Source organism: Podarcis filfolensis (genome assembly GCF_964270895.1).
Source record: "Podarcis filfolensis genome assembly, chromosome: 10".
Lineage (NCBI taxonomy): Eukaryota > Metazoa > Chordata > Lepidosauria > Squamata > Lacertidae > Podarcis > Podarcis filfolensis.
Window position 1 is genome coordinate 56,846,788 of NC_139612.1, and position 7,164 is coordinate 56,853,951.

Genomic DNA, 7,164 nt, shown 5'->3' on the forward strand with positions numbered 1-7,164 from the left:
TCCCTCACTGAGAGAAGTGAAGTTACAGGAAACCAGGCAGAAGGCCTTCTCGGTAGTGGCACATCCTGTGGAACACCCTCCTATCAGATGTCAAGGAAATAAACAACTACCTGACTTTTAGAAGACATCTGAAGGCAGCCCTGTTTAGGGAAATTTTTAATGTTTGATGTTTTATCGTGTGTTATTCTGTTGGGAGCCGCCCAGAGTGGTTCGGGAAACCCAGCCAATAGGTGGGGTATAATAATAATAATAATAATAATACTTATTATTATTATTATTCCAGATGTACTCCAGATGGGACTACAGCTCCCATAATCGCTGACCATTGCCAATGCTGGCTGGGGCTGATGGGGGTTGAAGAGCATCATTCATTAGAAGGGTCAAGGTTCCCCATTATTTCTGTACATCAGTAGACTCCAATTTTTCCAGAGCTCAGACCCATCCTGTAACTAAGGCGACAGCACCAGTCTTCAGACCAGAGGTGAACCTTACTGATGCTTTTGAAGGTGGCGGGGCGGGGGAGTCTTCTGAAATTTATCCACCTTTAAATCACAGACTTCTATGCTTTGTTCTCATGGGCACATATTCTGTCCCCTTATTTTTATTAAAAAACAACAACTCCCCCCCCCCACTGCAAAAAATGGTGGTGACACTATTTAACTTCTAAATTCTTTTAAACAGAGGATTCCAGGTAGAGCCTGACAAGTGAAGGTGGTAGTGTTTGCTTGTTTACTTTTAAAATTGCACCTTCCGGTTTTTTTTCATATTGGCTTTCTGCACTGATCAAAATAAGCCAAACCATGGAATCGTAGAATTGTAGAGTCGGCAGGGTCCCTGAGGGTCATCTAGTCCAACCCCCTGCAATGCAGGAAGACTCTCCAATGAAGGAGAGTCCACCACCTTCCAAGGGAGTCCGGTCCACTGCCAAACAGCTCTTACCATCAGAAACATGAACATGACTTTAGATGAATACTAGCCTCAACTGCCTCTCTAAATTCTGGCCCAGCTAAATTACCAGTATTTAAGCAATACAGTTGAAGGTGACTTGTGCTGAAATACATTTTCATTCCCATATTCTCTTTCTATACTTAATAGCACTTGGAGTACAACTCCCATCATTCCCAGCCAGCTTAGGCTAATGGTCAGAGACGATGGGAGCTGTTTCCAGCAACATCTGGGGACCTGAGGTTGAAGAATATTGCTCTACATCAGGATGTCCCAAACTTGGGTCTCCAGCTGTTTTTGGACTACAGTTCCCATCGTCCCTGACCACTGGTCCTGCTGGCTAGAGATGATGGGAGTTGTAGTCCAACAATAGCTGGAGGTCCAAGTTTGGGAAACCCTGCTCTAGATCAGGGGTGGGAAAGCATGTGGCCCTGCAGAGGTTGCTGGACTCCAATTCCCATTGGGCTCAGCTAGCATGGCCAACAGCCAAGGGTTATGAGATCTGTAGTCTAGCAACATCGGGGGGGGGGTGGGGGGGAGACGGGACAAGTTTCCAACCCTTGTCCTGAAGGACATTTTCAGTTAAGCTGGGCAACAGTGAGACCCAACAGGCCTGACCATTCAAATGAAGTGGACAATCCTGAATATGTACCAGAAACCGCTTGCAACAGATTGTGGTTCTGTAGCAGGTAGGCAGTGTTCCCTTGAAAGCAGTGCCGGATTTACTTATAAGCTAAACAAGCTATAGCTTAGGGCCACACTCTCTTGGGGGCCCCCAAAGAAATTTAAAGGAAAAAAACTGGATGTACATTTCCAAAATATAACAATTATTTGATAAAATACATATTTTGTTATGTGCAAATGGCTTTAGGTCCATAGTATATATTCAACACAAAAAAACAGCAACAATTTGTTGTTGACAAAGGACAACTGGACATATAAAGGGCCCCACTACCTTCAGTAGCTTAGAGCCTCATCAAACCTAACCCCAGCCCTGCTTGTAAGAGGAAGGAGGGCCAGGAGGAAAGAAGCTTGTAAACCTCTCCATTGCTTTAGACCAGGGGTGGTCAGAATGGTGTTCTCCAGACATTTTGAGCTACAGCTTCCATCACCCCTGACCATTGGCTGTGCTGGTTGGGGACAGTGGGATTTAGAGTGCACAACATCTGAAGGACACTTTCTTGGCTACTCTGCCTTTGATGCATTGACTGATCCCGAGTGCATCACTGAAAGGAACTTGACGAATCCTAAGAAATTAGGCAGTGACAGAGGGCATTGCATATGCTCTGTAGCATCATAACTCACATCGCACGAATCTTTAGCATTGTTCATTGATCAAGGCAAAGATCTGGCAGCCAAGTGTGTCTGCTGTTCTTCTTAAATCAATGGCGCTTTGGTGCCATTAGAGTCCAAGACCAAGTAACTATCAAGGTGGTAACACGGCAGGTGGTGGTGCTTCAGGCTGAGAGAGGGCTGCTTTAGGTGATTGGATGTGGTGGTAAAAGTGGAATGGGCCTGCAAGGCAGATGAAAGCATTCTGTGTCTGGCTCTGGGGACTGTTTTAAATAAGGAGGATTCTGAAATAGGGAAAGCTAGTTCCATAATCAGACTTTATTATACAAACCATGCACATTTGTACGTCACTATTAAGCATAAAGCCTTTATTTTGTGGAAAGCTGAAGCAGCACAGGGGACGGAGACTAGAATGGGGGATCTTTAGAGGCTAGCAAAAGTAGCCGAGCCCGGTAAATTTCTCCAGGCACATTAGTTTCTGAAAATTAAGCAGACTCTCTGTTGTGATTGGGTTCTGCCCCCTGCCTCCTCTGAACCAGAAATGCCTCTTTCCCTGGAAAAAATATTGACTCTGAGACTCTCAGGACGCTGCATTCTGCTCACAGATCTGGACATCTATTGCCCTTTTATTAAAATACACAGTGGATACCAGCTGGGAGGCCAAATGCAAGGAAGATCTGGCACCTGAGGGATCTGGTGCAAATCCACCTTTTTAAGGCCACTTTGGGCATTATTTCAATAGAAACTGAATACATGTGATGGAGTAACGAACCAGTTAAGAATAGGATGAACAACTACAAATGACACATCTGCTGTAATTTTAATAATGCAGTGCGTTCTTCAGTCTGAGGTCCCCCAATGTTGCTGGAATACAGCGCCCACCATTCTCAACCACTTTAGCCAATCATCAAGGATGATGGGAGTTGTAGTCCAACAACATCCAGGGAGCCAAGCCAGAAGAACACAGCTTTAATGGGTCTGCAGGAGAGGATATTCCACCTGCTGGGATCCCTACTTCTTTGTAACTTGTAAAAGTAGAGAGTCTTGATCACTTTCCCATTAGTTCACCTTAGCGATGTGCCAACTATTGCACACCATCTCTTAATGGTGTGGGGGTTTTTTGGGGGGGGGAGTCAGTTTTGAGATCATACTCCAGGGTTCCTTTGGCCCCCTGGATGTTACTAAACTAAAACTCCCACCATCCCTGGTCTGCTGGGCTGATTGCATTTGTAGTTCAACAAAATCTGGAGCCCCAAAGGTTCTCCACACCTGCCTCAAGCACAAGTCAACCAAGGTGTGTTTTTTTTGAAAATGTCTCATTCAGTGCTTTGCCCAGTGAGAGAATATTCCCATAATCATCATGTGCAGCGTATACTTTGCCTCTCCCCCACCTTCCCAATTCAGAATCTTTAATAGTTCACAGTGGTCCAGTTCTCTCTCACACACACATACACACACAAACTCACAGTGGCCCAATCACATGCTAACTTCCTTCATGCCACTTCCAGATGCACCTCAAAGGATCTTTGGATCCCGCTCCCTATGGAGAACCGCTCCAAGAAAATAGTGATGGCACAATTCATGTGAAGAGCATCAGCCATTTGTAGGTTACAATTTTCCTCCACCACCCTGCCTGCCCGTCAAAACCAAATTCTTTGATTCATTCATTCTCTCAGCCAGTTCCTTTTGTGAAGAAAACAAGAGATTCCAATACACAGGGAGGAATACTACAGCCCAAAGTGCTTTGAAAGCTACACATGAATGCATAGCCAGAAGGAACAAGAAATCATGTTAAATCAGAGGGGCAGGGGGAGGCGAGGAGGAGAAAGAGGTGGGTGCATAAAGATATCTTTGCCACTAAAAATTGTTAGGCAGTCCACACACATGCACACCACACACAAACGCACAGTCCGCCTGATGACTGCAACACAGCCCGACACAGCAGAGGAGGAGGTACAAAACTAAGTTGTTACCTTGAAGGAATGAGCTGTCAGGGGTCTGGCTGACTGGGGAACCGTGAAAGCAATAAGAAAAAGGTGCTGGCTATTTAAAGCAAGCAAGAAAAAAAGCTATTCTGCAATGGTGTAATTCTAGACTTTGCCCGGCCCACATTCCTTCCTCCACCCCCACCCCCCAGGGCTGTACAATAAACTACACACGACTTCTGATGTGCCTTACTAAAGGAGCCCTTGCCCACTGCCCAGGCAACTTTCCTCCTCCTCTGCCTTTCGCCGTCCGTGTGAAAGAAATGCACACAAATGTGTAAGTTCTGCCTCTTCTTTCACTGCAACCATGTCTGTGTCACTGGTCAATTTCTGTTCAGCCTCACCTTCCAAGGCCCAGCCACTGAAACATACCACAGGATTGTTGAACAATCTTTTAATGGGGATTATGGATATTGAGGGAGCAAACAAAGAGGTGGTGGTGGTGGTGGTGGTTACCATTGCCCTTCACCCCAAGTTCCGAGGTTACAACAATTAAAACACAATGCTAATATTAAATCACACTACTACGCAATATTAAAAACAGTTTAAAAGTTAAAATTACAGAAATAAGATGGGTCCTAAAATAGACATTTCAAGTGTCAAAAGGCAGGTCAGGGAAGTGTGTCTTCAGCATTGGAGCTCTTCATAAACCCCATTTTAACCACACAGAACTATTCTGTATTGTCAGCTACCTCATTGTTCAATCCAAACTCTTGATTGTTTAGGAACAGGTTGAAACAGACAGGTCCCAATATTGATCGGGTGTGGGGGGCTCCACTTTCTATATACCTCCATTGTGAAAACTGCCCATTCATTCCTGCTCTTCTTCCTGTTTCTAAACCAGTTCATGATCCATATGAGGACCTCTCCTCTTATTCCATGCCTGCTAAGCTCACTTTTGAGTCCTTGGTGAGGTACTTTGGGAAAAGATTTTTGAAAGTCTGAGTACACAGTGTCAACTGGAACACCTCTATCTATATGCTTGTTGACACTCTAAACAACAGCTCCCCTGAATAGGCTAGTGACATGGGACCAAGCTAAGCTAACCAGTCTGTGATTTCCAGAATCCCCTCTAGAACCCTTATTTATAAATGGTATTGAGGCTGATCAGAGGGACAAGTTACTTATTTCACATTTGCGTTCTTTAAGAACTCTCACGGGGATGGCGTTCAGATCCAGCGATTTGTTTATATTATATTGACAAGGCTTCCTGTGGAAGTTAGTTCAGAGACAGGGATCTGCCCTGAAAGTTATTCTGCGAGGACAGAAGCAAAAAAATCATTCTGCATCCCTGCATTCTTATTTTCCTTTAACTTACTTTTGACTCTCTTGTCATCCGAAGGCCCAACTACCTCCCTAGCAGGTCTCCTGTTATTAATGCATTTAAATATTCTTTGCAAGACCAAGCATTCCAGCTCACTAATCTTTGCTAGGAGGCTTCTACCATTAGCTTATAAGCATCCATACACAGTCTTTTTCCAACCATGTCTCTTGCACTTGCGTTTTAGCCTACTCTTCAGCCTCTTAATTTCTATCCTGTGCCCTCACACGCTCAATGCCAACTTCTGCCCTCACCCCTTTAAATATTTTTTTCACCTTCCTTTTCAGCCCAGGGGGTGACATTAGGGTGGCTTCTTATGTTGCCTAAAGACAGGACACCACATTTACACAGCATGCTGAGCACATATTTTCCGCTATGCTTGAGGAGATGTGTATAAAATATATATGAGATCTACACCTGACAATCCCAGGAGTCCTAGTTAAGTGGTTCTCTGCAAATGTGTAGACTAATTTTAAAGTTAATACTTGGGTTATTAAGATTATTATAAAATATGTTAACCTACATGGATACTGGGAATTGAGATAAACCTCTGTGTGTGTGTGTGTGTGTGTGTGAGAGAGAGAGAGAGAGAGAGAGAGAGAGAGAGATTAAAAACAAACATATAATTACAGCTAAAAACAGCATGGCGCCAGCTCTTTCATTAAAAATTGTTAGTTCCCCAAAGCCTGTTGGAATAAGAAATAGTAAGGGGTCCATAGTTCAGTGGCATTCAGAATCTACAAAGGCATCTTCAGGGGGGGAAAGCCCAGGTAGCAATTTTAGGAGATATTCCTGCAACACTGAGGGATACGGACTAACGATTCATCTCTACACAAGAAAGCTTCACATGTTGCTAGGCTGTTGCTGAAAAATTTTCAGCTTTTAGGTTGTTTGAATCAAGACACAAATGTGGTTTGTTTGTTTTTAGAAAGCAATAAGATAAGGTTATAAACTGGTCCCTTTCAATTTTGCAGATTTATGAATTGTTATTGCCAGCTAACCCCAGCAGATCCAAGAGATCAAGAACGGAAATTCCTAAGCTGTTTGAAAACATTGCAGTGTGTATCGCACTCACACAGGGGACATTAGAGAACTGCTGGATAACCACCCTAAATTAAGTTCTCACACACTTCAAGATATTCTTTATTGTTTAGACAGCTAAGCAGCTACCCTTGAACCACAGCACATTAAAGAAATTCATGACCTAAACGGTTCACACCTGCATCTCAAAAGCTTCCAAATTCTGAGCTCAGTTAAATGTATTCAGTTGCACTTGATTAATCTCAGTTGCCAAACTTTTCCCCAGGAACCTGCTATATTTTCTCCCTCCCCCCCCCCCCACTCCAAAAACAAAAACCAATGGCTATGCTAGCTTGGAATGATGGGAGTTATAGTCCAAAGTATTTGGAGAGCACAAAGTTGAAAGAGGATGCCTTAGAACCCAAAACCTTGTGTCAACATTGTCATAGAGACACATTTGACAAAATACAGGCAAAGAACTAGACATTCCTCTCTCTGGAGAAATATATGTGAATCCACAGCAATCACAATTCTGTACCAGAATTCCCTGTCCATGTGAATAATTTTTCAAAAAACTAACAGCACTAGTTTGCTGGAGAA

At 43.7% G+C, this 7,164-nt stretch overlaps 1 protein-coding gene across 2 annotated transcripts in view; it reads right to left on the reverse strand.

Moving 5' to 3' along the window:
• The window catches only part of LOC310742789 (sodium- and chloride-dependent GABA transporter 2-like), a 45,348-nt gene extending 41,102 nt beyond the window's left edge, over nt 1-4,246 (reverse strand). The window contains exon 1 of one of the 2 annotated variants that reach the window (XM_083572358.1): nt 4,212-4,246. The gene's annotated coding sequence lies outside the window, so the exon portion shown is untranslated. Of the gene's footprint in view, nt 1-3,692; nt 3,845-4,211 lie in introns of those variants that run through there. The other variant, XM_083572359.1, reaches the window with a different exon arrangement.
• Nucleotides 4,247-7,164: the final 2,918 nt, after the last annotated feature.